Here is a 13,135-nt window from a genome sequence, read left to right as displayed (position 1 = left end):
TCAGAAAGCGAAACAGATTCTCTCTTTTCCCCTCTCTCTCTCTCTCTCTCTCCTCTGGCAGTGATTTCAAAGTGCCACAGGCAGCAGCTTATTACGGGAACACAAGGGAACGTTATTTTAGCTTTAAAAATGGCATGAGAGTTTCTAATAGGATCAGAATGTTGGAATCCTAGGGTTCGGTAAGGCCGTGAGGGAGAGGACAGGTGTGCAGTATAATGTTGACTATATTGCCATGCAAAGCTATGGAAGTCAACCGAAGTCAACAGCGTAGCAGAGACAGCTGTGTTTCTGTCATATCAAAGCAGCCATTGACAGATGTTTTCTTCCACATTTCAAAGGAGACATTTTGCCAGGTTTTGGCCCTTGATAATTTTTTTAGGATATGATTAGATTCCCTACACATCTGTTTCAGAGGGGAAATAAGACTTTTCGGTGGAGAAAGTTGCAGTCTAGCAAGGAAGTTTTGCAGAGGGATTGCTGTTTGGACTTTGTTAGATTTGGATGGTTACTGGTCAGGTGCAGTCCTTTCCTCGCCATATTTATTTATCACTGTTAATGTTATACAGTGGGGCCTGTACCTTTGGCTTTGTGACACGGGCCTGTGGAGAGAATAGAGAGAGTGTGTGTGTGGGAGTGTGTGGCAAGGACCTCCACCGGCTTTGTAAACAGGGGGTTGAGTGGCTGTCAGGCTAGTCAGTTGTATTGGCAGAGTGGACCTCCAGGTCCTCTCCATGCACTAGGCTCATTAAGGAGCTGTCACTGCTGGGCTGGGGTTGGGGGTGGCAGGGCAGCACACCATGCCACGGCCCCAGTGAACAGCTCACTGCCTGGGGGTGAAGGGGGAGACGTGGAGGGGGGGGGGGGGGTGCCCTGGTCCTGGAATCCCTGGCAGCCTTAGCATCTCTAGCTGTAGACACGTTGACTAGTAGTAGAGCTGATGAGGGCTTTTGACATACACTACCATTTAAAAGTTTGGGGTCACTTAGAAATGTCCTTGTTTGTGAAAGAAAACTCTTTTTTTGTCCATTAAAATAACATCAAATTGATCAGAAATACAATGTAGACATTGTTAATGTTGTAAATGACTATTGTAGCTGGAAACGGCTTATTTTTATGGAATATCTACATAGGCGTACAGAGGCCCATTGTCAGCATCCATCACTCCTGTGTTCCAATGGCACGTTGTGTTAGCTAATCCAAGTTGATCATTTTACAAAGCTAATTGATCATTAGAAAACCCTTTTGCAATTATGTTAGCACAGTTGAAAATGGTTGTGCTGATTAAAGAAGCAATAAAACTGGCCTTCTTTAGATTAGTTGAGCATCTGGAGCATGACCATTTGTGGGTTCGATTACAGGCTCAAAACAACCAGAAATAAAGAACTTTCTTCTGAAACCCGTCAGTCTATTCTTGTGCTGAGAAATGAAGGCTATTGACAGGGCCACCTAACAGGGCACTCAAGGAAGTCCATAGTATGATCCCCACCACAGTTGCAACATCTTCTATACAATACTTCTCCCATCTGCAAACATTTGACAAGTGACCATATCCTTTCCAATTCCCACACTAATGGTTTGGATTTGCTTGATGAATTAAGGTCACTGATTAGTAAGGAACTCCCCTCACCTGGTTGTCTAGGTCTTAATTGAAAGGAAAAACCCAAAACCAGCAGACACTAGGCCCTCCATGGGATGAGTTTGACACCCCTGCTCTATGCGCTCTTGATTGTCAATTCTCAGACCAGGAAATGAACCCTCAGGTAGCCAGTATGTGTCCGTGCTTGTTGCAGTGGTAACATCCGTCCATGCCACAAGGTAAGACTTCCCAGTCACATGCACAGCTTCTCCTAGGCTGCATTTACACAGGCAGACCAATTCTGATATTTTTTCTACTAATTGATCTTGACCAATCACATCAGGTCTTTTCACTTCCAAACTTTTTCACAGCTGATCTGATTGGTCAAAATACCTATTAGTGAAAAGAATATTAGAATTGAGCTGCCTGGGCAGGTATCACAGTCACACAGCTCCTTCCCCAGAGACAGGCCTCGCCCCATCACCTCTAGCAGAAACCGCTACACTTGGATAAGCTGCTGCAGCGATGAGTCAGCCAGGTAAATGTCTGCCCAGTGCTGCCAGGCCTGTGGGAATTCCTTGGATAGAGGCCCTGATGACCTCTGTAGCCCCTTTTGAACAGGTCATCCTCTGTGGTCAGCCACCAGAACCATTGGTCAGCAGTGTTTGCCAACTCGAGCCTCACATCACCTTCCTCCATCTTATAGCTTGACTGCACTCCTCACTGTGGCGGGGTTTTCCGGAACTTCTGACACCATTTGTGACGTCGATCAAAGACAATGTTAATCAAAATAAGTAGAGCTCTTTCAAAGGAAAACCCCAGTCTCAATAATATGCCTGTTTAACCCAACAACATGCCAGCCTTACCCTGACTCTGTCCCACAAACAAACAAATGACAGGTGTCTAAATACAAATACCCATGATGCAACTGACCAATGTGAAACCATTACACATATCTGGTCAATGAACATTCAAAGCAAATATCATACATACATGTTTAAATAATTAACATAGGTATTTATAACAGCACACATATCAATAACTGTGCTATACCCATGCTTTAGATAAGCTACCGCTGCACTACAATACTGTATGCCATGTGTGCCAAACTCATTCCACAGAGGACAGTGTCCATTCTTCTTGTTCTTCTATAGTATAATGGCGTTCGCAACAATTTGATGTGCATTCCACCACCTACTGTTCGGGCGAATAATAAGGATCCCCAAAAAGTAAATCAAGTGGGTGAAAATAAATCAAATATCACACAAGCTATCAAAAAATAAATTAACTAAACAAAAACAACCGGCTTTTCTATAAAAATAAAAAAACTAATTCTAATCCGGCCCCAACACAGGCTCAAAAGACCCCAGTGAGGGCGGGACATTTAGTCCTTGCAGTGCTTCTGCCTTGAAGTCTTGCAGCCCCAAAAACTTCTCGGCTGCAGATATGATGTCCGGCTTCTTAGACCCTTGTGCTGTACAATGAATCACTGTGGCTATAAACGCCATGCAATCTACATTCTTCACAATGAGTGTATCCAGATCACACAATTGACTTCAAACACTAGTAAGTGGTTGCAATGCATCTACCGCCATATCTTCAACACTGTTGCCTCTTGCCCTGTCGACCGTCTTCACTGCCTCCATATAGGAGACCTGCTGTACAGCCTTGATCCTTGACACCTCTACCTCGTTCCACCTAACAGGGCACTCAAGGAAGTCCAGAGTATGATCCCCATCACAGTTGCAACATCTTCAATACAATACTTCTCCCGTCTGCAAACATTTGACAAGTGACCATATCCTTTCCAATTCCCACACTAATGGTTTGGACTTGCTTGATGAATTGAGGTCACTGATTAGTAAGGAACTCCCCTCACCTGGTTGTCTAGGTCTTAATTGAAAGGAACAACCAAAAACCAGCAAACACTAGGCCCTCCATGGGATGAGTTTGACACCCCTGCTCTATGCGCTCTTGATTGTCAATTCTCAGACCAGGAAATGAACCCTCTTTAATAAACAAGGAAAACAAGGTAAGCATCTACATTTAAGGATAACCCTCACAATTGAATCATCAAACATCATTATATCACAGTTGTACTTCCTGATCATAAATACATGAACATGAAGTTCACAGGAGGCTGCTGAGGGGAGAACGGCTGATAATAATGGCCGGAACGGAGCAAATGGAATGGCATCACACACCTGGAAACCATGTTTGATACCATTCCACTGATTCCGCTCCAGTCATTACCATGAGCCCGTTCTCCCCAATTAAGGTGCCACCAACCTCCTGTGATAAAGTTCTGGGCGACGCATGACAACAGGATTTGCTCACATAAACCCATTGACAGCATTCGACCACACGTTTGCAGGTGATCAACAATCAAGACGTTGAAATACATCGCTAATCCCACATTATATTCAGAAAGTACATGTGCGTCTAATAAACAGTTTCATTAACATTGTCTGGTTATTCATAATCAGGCCAAACTTTAGCTTAGGTGACAATCGTCACAAGCATACTAGAAGCGAAGAATATTGCCTACTGTGACATCTTCCCAGAGGCAACGCAGTGACTTGGCAATAATCAAACTCAACCATATGCAAATGAGAACACTTCCTTCCAGTTTGTTTTAACACAACTTTTGATATGTGTTTCTTTTGGGTAACTGTAAACATGTGGAGACAATTTGCAGTTATATGGCCACTCTCCAAAAATGTTGTCATTCATTGTCCAAACTCCAGCCTGCTCAGAGCTAGTTTTCCTGACAAGTTTCCCTTCTAAAAGCAATAAAGTGAAGACACAGCCATCCCTCTACTCTGCAGTAGCTACAGGACCATCACCAATCCACAGCAAGGACCCCATCTGTGCTGTGTGGCAGGCTTATTTACACTGAGACATACATCCCACTTATGATACCATCCCTCCGTCTCTCCATCCCTCTAAAGCCAGGCCCCATCACAACAAGAACACAACAACAAGGAGTGAGAGAAAGAACGAGAGAAGAAGATAAAAGACATATAGCAAGGAAAAGACAGAGAGGGAGAGATAGAAAGAGAGAGAGAGATGGAGAGAAAAAAATTCAAATTAAAAGACTCCATCTACCCATGGTTTAGTGAGTAGCTGAAGCTACACTTCCCTTAACAGATTGGTGTATTAAACATTTTACCTCCTGCTGTTCAATTACCCAAGTAACCTATAAACCTGGAGCTGAGCAGTGGTCCCAGGGGAGCCATCTTGGTGCTGTGATCTGTTTAGAGCAATAACACTGTGATTTAGGGTCATAGGATGAGTTTCCTAGCCTCCGCCATGATGGAGTACCTCTCTCTCTTTTTTGCTCTCTCTCTCTCTCTTTCTCTCTTTCTTCCTCCTTTCTTTCTATCTCTCTCTGTCACCAACCAATGCTGTCCTGTCCCCAGCCTACTATCAAAGGACTCATTACTTTAAAAGTGTCATCTTGCTATATACCTTCACTACCTCCTACAGTCTTCATATAACAGCCCTCTGGAAGTAAATATAAACAACTCACTTGTAAACAGAGGTTGCATCCCAAATGGGACCCTTCTTCCTATTGACTACTTTTTACTATGGCCCATAGGGCTCTAGTCAAAATGAGTGCACTATATGGGAATAGGGGGCCATTTGGAATGCACACAAAGTCTGAGGTAAAGCTCCTGAGCCATAGCCTAGCTGTGAAAATCACCAATGTTACTTTATGGGCTGTATGGCCCATTGGTTTTTTAATGCTCTCTTATCATATCTCATAATTTGCCAGTGTGTTGTGGGTAAGAAGCTTATTGCACTGGGATCCCTAGTGGGCCATACTGTGTAATGTGTGCTTTTGATCAAAGACTCCCATGTGTCCTGCTCTCTATGGTGTGGCTCCCGAGTGGCGCAATGGTCTAAGCACTGCATCTCAGTGCAAAAGGCATCACTGCAGTCCCTGGTTTGACTCCAGGCTGTATCACATCCGGCTGTGATTGGGAGTCCCATAGGGTAGGCCATCATTGTAAATAAGAATTTGTTCTTAACTTAACTAACCTGGAAGCTTAGAAGAAATCCTGCTATGCTGTCTGACGAACAGGCAAAGTGCCAATACAGGGCTAAGATTGAATCATACTACACTGGATCCGATGCTTGTCTTATGTGGCAGGGCTTGCAAACTATTACAGACGACAAAGGGAAGCACTGCCGCGATCTGCCCAGTGACACGAGCAAGCAACACTGAGGCATGCATGAGAGCATCAGCTGTTCTGGACCACTGTGTGATCATGCTCTCTGAAACCGGCGTGAGTCAACAATCACAAGGCTGTGAGGCCAGATGGATTACCAGGATGTGTGCTCCGGGGATGTGCTGACCAGCTGGCAGGTGTCTTCACTGACATTTTCAACATGTGCCTGATTGAGTTTGTAATACCAACATGTTTTTTTCTTTTTTTTTTCCTCCCCAATTTCATGGTATCCAATTGTTTAGTAGCTACTATCTTGTCTCATCACTACAACTCCCGTACGGACTCGGGAGAGACGAAGGTTTAAAGTCATGCGTCCTCCGATACACAACCCAACCAAGCCACCCTGCTTCTTAACACAGCGTGCATCCAACCCGGAAACCAGCCGCACCAATGTGTCGGAGGAAACACAGTGCACCTCACTTGGTTAGCGCGCACTGCGCCCGGCCTGCCACAGGAGTCGCTGGTGCGTGATGAGACAAGGATATCCCTACCGGCCAAACCCTCCCTAACCCGGACAACGCTAGGCCAATTGTACGTCGCCCCACGGACCTCCCGGTTGTGGCCGGTTACGACAGAGACTGGGCGCGAACCCAGAGTCTCTGGTGGCCCTTAACCACTGCGCCACCCGGGAGGCAATACCAACATGTTTCAAGCAGACCACCATAGTCCCTGTGCCCAAGAACACTAAGGCAACCTGCCTAAATGCCTACAGAATTGTAGCACTCACTTCCGTAGCCATGAAGTGCTTTTAAAGGCTGGTAATGGTTCACATTAACACCATTATCCCAGAAACTCTAGACCCACTCCAACTTGCATACCGCCCAAACAGATCCACAAATGATGCAATCTCTATTGGACTCCACACTGCAATTTCCAACCTGGACAAAAATAACACCTATGTGAGAATGCAGTTCATTGACTACAACTCAGCATTCAACACCATAGTGCCCTCAAAGCTCATCACTAAGCTAAGGATCCTGGGACTAAACAGCTCCCTCTGCAACACTATCCTGGACTTCCTGATGGGCTGCCCCCAGTTGGTGAGGGTAGGTAGCAACACATCCGCCACACTGATCCTCAACAGTGGAGCCCCTCAGGGGTGCGTGCTCAGTCCCCTCCTGTACTCCCTGTTCACCCACGACTTTGTGGCCAGGCACGACTCCAATACCATCATTACATTTGCAACGACACAACAGTGAAAGGCCTGATCACTGACAACGACAAGACAGCCTATAGGGAGGAGGTCAGAGACCTGGCCGGGTGGTGCCAGAATAACAACCTATTATAATCAAGACAACGGAGATGATTGTGGACTACAGGAAAAGGAGGGCCGAGCACACCCCCATTCTTATTGACGGGGCTGTAGTGGAGCAGGTTGAGAGCTTCAAGTTCCTTGGTGTCCACATCACCAACAAACTAGAATGGTCCAAAAACACCAAAACAGTCGTGAAGAGGGCACGACAAAGGCTATTCCCCCTCAGGAAACTAAAAAGATTTGGCATGGGTACTCAGATCCTTAAAAGGTACTACAGCTGCAACATCGAGAGCATCCTAACTGGTTGCATCACTGTCTGGTATGGCAACTGCTCGGCCTCAGACAGCAAAGCACTACAGAGGGTTGTGCGTACGGCCCAGTACATCACTGGGGCTAAGCTACCTGCCATCCATGACCTCTACACCAGGCGGTGTCAGAGGAAAGCCCCAAAAATTGTCAAAGACCTCAGCCACCCCAGTCATAGAATGTTCTCTCTACTATCGCATGGCAAGCGGTACCGGAGCGCCAAGTTTAGGACCGAAAGGCTTCTCAGCAGCTCCCAAGCCTTAAGACTTCTGAACAAGTAATCCTATGGCTACCCGGACTATTTGCATTGTCCCACCCCACCCCCTCTTTTACGCTGCTGCTACTCTCTGTTTATAATATATGCATAGTCACTTTGACCATCACTACATGTACATACTACCTCAATTAGCCTGACTAACCGGTGTCTGTATATAACCTTGCTACTATTATTTTTCGCTGTCTTTTTACTGTTGTTTTTATTTTTATAAGGCTGCTAGTCTACTATGTTGGGAATAGGGTGCCAATTGGGACATTACCTCTTTTTAAGGAACATAGAAAAGGTGAGGCTTGACACAACCCAAACACACCAAGCAAGACATTATTAATCTCTCCTCTCCACTCGTTCTGGCCTTGTGATTTATTCTCCTCCCCTGGTCGGAGGACAGGACGTGTATCAACAGCAGAATAGCTTTTGTCTCTTCTCTCTCTGTCAACAACAACAAACTGGCTGGCTGTAGATGGAGCACTGGAACACACTGGCTACCGTTGCCGTGGCATTGGGGCGGTGCTTTCATCTTTTTGTGCACCCGTCAGTTGCTCATGCTTTAATGGATCACTATAATTGGCTGAGTCGTTGGTTGCGGCCGGTGTTGTGGGCTAGCGAGTAGTGATCAGATGCTCTACGGCATGTGGTTGTGGGATGAGGACTGATTGATGGAGTAGCTAACAGCTATGGGGAAGTGATGGTTGGCTGGGGGTGGGAGGTGGGGGTGGATGCGGAGATGTAATGTTGGCTGGGGAGAGGCTGGGGACGGGGTTGGTGGTATGGTTGGCTGGCTGGGGGTGGGGGGCGTATGTGGAGGTTGGTTGGGGGACTGTGGTCGTTGGGCTGGGGAGCGGCTCGAGGGGCCGCTGGTCGTTGGTTGTGAGGATGGGGGTCTGATGTGGGGTTGTGGTGGGCTTTGACTGTGGGGAGAGCCTGTGTTGGGTCTGGCTGCTCATGACAGAGCCTCTGTTTGTCTCCTTACACAGCCTCTCTCGTCTGGGACACAGTGCTGGGACCATCCACGGTCTGTAATGAAGTTCTACTCCTTTTCTCTCCTCAGTCAGCCTCTCCTGCCCTGCTGCTGACTGTCCCTTCATCCCTCTTACATCCCACTCCTTCCATCCCTCTCCCTCATTCCTCTCCCTCCATCCCTCTTCTTCCATCCCTCTCCCTCCATCCCTCTCCCTCATTCCTCTCCCTCCATCCCACTCCTTCCATCCCTCTCCTTCCATTCCTCTCCTTCCATCCCTCTCCCTCCATCCCTCTCCCTCCATCCCTCTCCCTCAATCACTCTCCTTCCATCCCTCTCCTTCCATCCCACTCTTTCCATCCCTCTCCTTCCATCCCTCTCCCTCCATCCCTCTCCCTCATTCCTCTCCCTCCATCCCTCTCCCTCATTCCTCTCCCTCCATCCCTCTCCCTCATTCCTCTCCCTCCATCCCACTTCTTCCCTCCCACTCCTTCCCTCCCACTCCCTCCACCCCTCTCCCTCATTCCTCTCCTTCCATCCCTATCCCTCCATCCATTTCCCTCATTCCTCTCCCTCCATCACTCTCCTTCCATCCCTCTCCTTCCATCCCACTCTTTCCATCCCTCTCCTTCCATCCCTCTCCCTCCATCCCTCTCCCTCCATCCCTCTCCCTCCACCCCTCTCCCTCATCCCACTCCTTCCATCCCTCTCCTTCCGTCCCTCTCCATCCATCCTTCTCCCTCATTCCTCTCCCTCCTTCCCTCCCACTCGCTCCACCCCTCTCCCTCATTCCTCTCCTTCCATCCCTCTCCCTCCATCCCTCTCCCTCCATCCCTCTCCCTCATCCCACTCCTTCCATCCCTCTCCTTCCGTCCCTCTCCATCCATCCTTCTCCCTCATTCCTCTCCTTCCCTCCCACTCGCTCCACCCCTCTCCCTCATTCCTCTCCTTCCATCCCTCTCTCTCCATCCCTCTCCCTCATCCCTCTCCCTCCATCCCTCTCCCTCCACCCCTCTCCCTCATTCCTCTCCTTCCATCCCTCTCTCTCCATCCCTCTCCCTCATCCCTCCCCCTCCATCCCTCTCCCTCCACCCCTCTCCCTCATTCCTCTCCTTCCCTCCCACTCCCTCCACCCCTCTCCCTCATACCTCTCCTTCCCTCCCACTCCCTCCACCCCTCTCCCTCATTCCTCTCCTTCCATCCCTATCCCTCCATCCCTCTCCCTCATTCCTCTCCCTCCATCACTCTCCTTCCATCCCTCTCCTTCCATCCCACTCTTTCCATCCCTCTCCTTCCATCCCTCTCCCTCCATCCCTCTCCCTCCATCCCTTTCCCTCCACCCCTCTCCCTCATCCCACTCCTTCCATCCCTCTCCTTCCGTCCCTCTCCATCCATCCTTCTCCCTCATTCCTCTCCTTCCCTCCCACTCGCTCCACCCCTCTCCTCATTCCTCTCCTTCCATCCCTCTCTCTCCATCCCTCTCCCCCTCTCCCTCATCCCTCTCCCTCCATCCCTCTCCCTCCACCCCTCTCCCTCATTCCTCTCCTTCCATCCCTCTCCGTCCATCCCTCTCCCTCATTCCTCTCCTTCCATCCCTCTCCTTCCATCCCTCTCCTTCCATCCCAGTCCTTCCATCCCTCTCCCTCCATCCCATTCCTTCCATCCCTCCATCCCACTCCTTCCATTCCTCTCCCTCCATCCCACTCCTTCCATTCCTCTCCCTCCATCCCTCTCCCTCCATCCCACTCCTTCCATTCCTCTCCCTCCATCCCACTCCCTCCATCCCTCTCCCTCTATCTGACTTTTTCCACCCCTCTCACAACTCATCTGTACACAGAAGTAGAAAGTTGGGGGAAATGACCTTAACAGCAGTATAGGTCCATGTGACCTAAATGACAGTCTATATGCATACAAACTGCAAACTTATGCATTCTGGTTTACCCTCCCTTGACAAGTGGGATATTAGTGGCGTATATACAGTCTCTGTTCACCTACAAGTCACGACAACTATGCTGCAATGTCCTTCAGAGAACTCACCAGTCCACAAATATGCATCAGTGAGACGGGGCTTGTGAGGCAAGCAGTAGAGGAGTCACTATGCACTGTCCTTAATGAGGAGCTTTCTATCTTAACTTCTCTCTCTGTCCTGGCGACTCGGATTGATCTTTATAGTGGATACTTATGCAACTGGCTCTCCTCTCTTCTCCTCTCTGAGCTTCTCTCCTCTCATGCTACGCTGTGAGACCAGGGCAGGCAGCCCAGAATCGTTACTCTGATGCGAAGATTAGAATTAAATGATTGTCTCCTTGTAATGCTTTTGTGGATGGTTGAGTCTCCTCTTAAGATGACAGCCTGGCACAACCACTTATTCTCTTGAGAGACTCTCAACTCTCATCTAGTCATGTGGCTGCTCACTCTGCATCTCTCTCTATCTATATCTCTATCTTTCTCTCTCTCTCCATCTCGCTCTCTCTGTTTCTCTCTCTCCATATCTCTCCATCTCATTCTTTCTCTCTCTGCATCCTGGTCAACACTCTCTGGAGAGAGAGAGAGAGAGAGAGAGAGAGAGAGAGAGAGAGAGAGAGATGCAGAGTGTGATAGCTGAGTTGGTTTGGCATGTATAGGAGGAATTATATACAGTCCCTTATCCTGTTCAAGACTGTAGTCCAGAAGGGTATCCTGTTCTGTTGTATCGTGGGCACAGATTACATACTATCCAAATCTATACAAACGGTACAGTAAAATAACACAGTCTTCTCTATTCACTTCCAACTGAGTCTACAGTACTATTTAATTTTTTTCTGAGGACGGGAAATCAGTGGAAAATAGGAATCAGACCTGATGATGATGAATGATGGGTGTGAATGATGCAGATGAAGATGCTAGTGGGTCCCTCATTAGGGGTTCTTATCTCCTTAATAATCAGAGCCCTGCTGGGGCCTTTCCTGTTGATGACTAAGACCCCCGCCTGCCTCACGTCCCATACCTTTCTACACACACACACACACACACACACACACACACACACACACACACACACACACACACACACACACACACACACACACACACACACACACACACACACACACACACACACACACATCGTGCTGTTTTACCAACCAGCTCCTCCCGCTGGTCACCCAGGGGCCTCTATCCACCTCGTAGACCACTCAAATGAACCCCGGTCATTTAGTAGGAGCCCGAACGCTGCGGCACACACACACACACACACGCACACAAAAGCATAAATCACTCCAATGGCATCCTCGTCCTGCACAGCGTACAATAGGCTAAGATTTACACCCATGTCTAAGCATGGCCTGCAATCTGGAACCACTCCACAATGTCAACCCTCAAATTGGTTATTGATTTTATGATGAGGATATGAATCACGTGTTGCAAACACTGTTTAGAAAGATGAGGATATGAATCACGTGTTGCCAACACTGTTTAGATATATTTATAGTAATATGATTTGGATTAGAGCTGAAATGCAGTTGAAGATATTTGTTTAGGTACTGTAAGGAAATAAATGCATAGGTGCCATTCAAAACATTTTCCAATCCTATCCTTATCTGTTTTTGGGATGTGATTAGTTTACAAAAAGCACCCACTTGTTGGTTATTCATGTGCAGAAAGATTGAGCACTCAACCATTACTAGGGTTCTTTTTTTTTAAATTTCCAAAGTAGTCCAAGTCTTAAAAGCAACCAGTCAAAATAAAACAAATACTTTTCAGTGTAAGAATGTCTGTGGAGGATTGGATAAAGTGACAAGAGGTACATATCAGTACCTTTACGTCTATCTATGCCTTTTAAATGGACTTCTGAGATCTGAGTTCTGAGGTGGGGATACATTACAATACCTGGTCTGCTTCCCAAATGGCATTCTTTTCCCTATTTAGTGCACTTCTTTACCCATACTGCAGTAAATAGTGAATAGGGTGCCATTTGGGATGCAGCCCTTCACTCAGCTCTTGGCATATAACTGTAACAGAAAGCTATTAGTTAATAGGCCTTCACTTCTCGGCCAATTAGGCTCTGAGACGTTGTATAAAAACTTAGCCAGATAGGAACCTCTTCCTCAAGAACAGCTCCTTCATGAATGCCAGGAAGGTTATTATCAAGATCCTTTAGTGAGGAAAACAGACAGCCATAGTCTGGCTTAATTGAACGATTTTAAGAATGGCAGTCTAGTGTGGTAGACAGTATTATTTTCTTTGAATTTACTTTTAAATGTCACTGACTGAGTTGTCTGAATAACTGAAACACAAGGCGACGGTGTGAGAATGTTTGCTATCTAGTGTGTGTCCCAACTGACACCCTATTCCCTAGTTAGTGCACTACTTTTGACTAGGGCCCATAGAGCACTGGTCAAAAGAAGTGCACTATACAGTATGCCATTTGAGATGCACATCTAGATTCATTTCCGGAAAGAAATAGAAATGTCATCATGCTCAGTTTGCTTTTCAGAGATGACTGGCTACATCATGACTGTTGTTGAAGCTCTGAATCATATTCATAAAT

This window comes from Oncorhynchus nerka, linkage group LG28 (genome assembly GCF_034236695.1).
Source record: "Oncorhynchus nerka isolate Pitt River linkage group LG28, Oner_Uvic_2.0, whole genome shotgun sequence".
In the NCBI taxonomy this organism is placed as follows: domain Eukaryota; kingdom Metazoa; phylum Chordata; class Actinopteri; order Salmoniformes; family Salmonidae; genus Oncorhynchus; species Oncorhynchus nerka.
Note: the sequence above shows the minus strand (reverse complement) of the source record.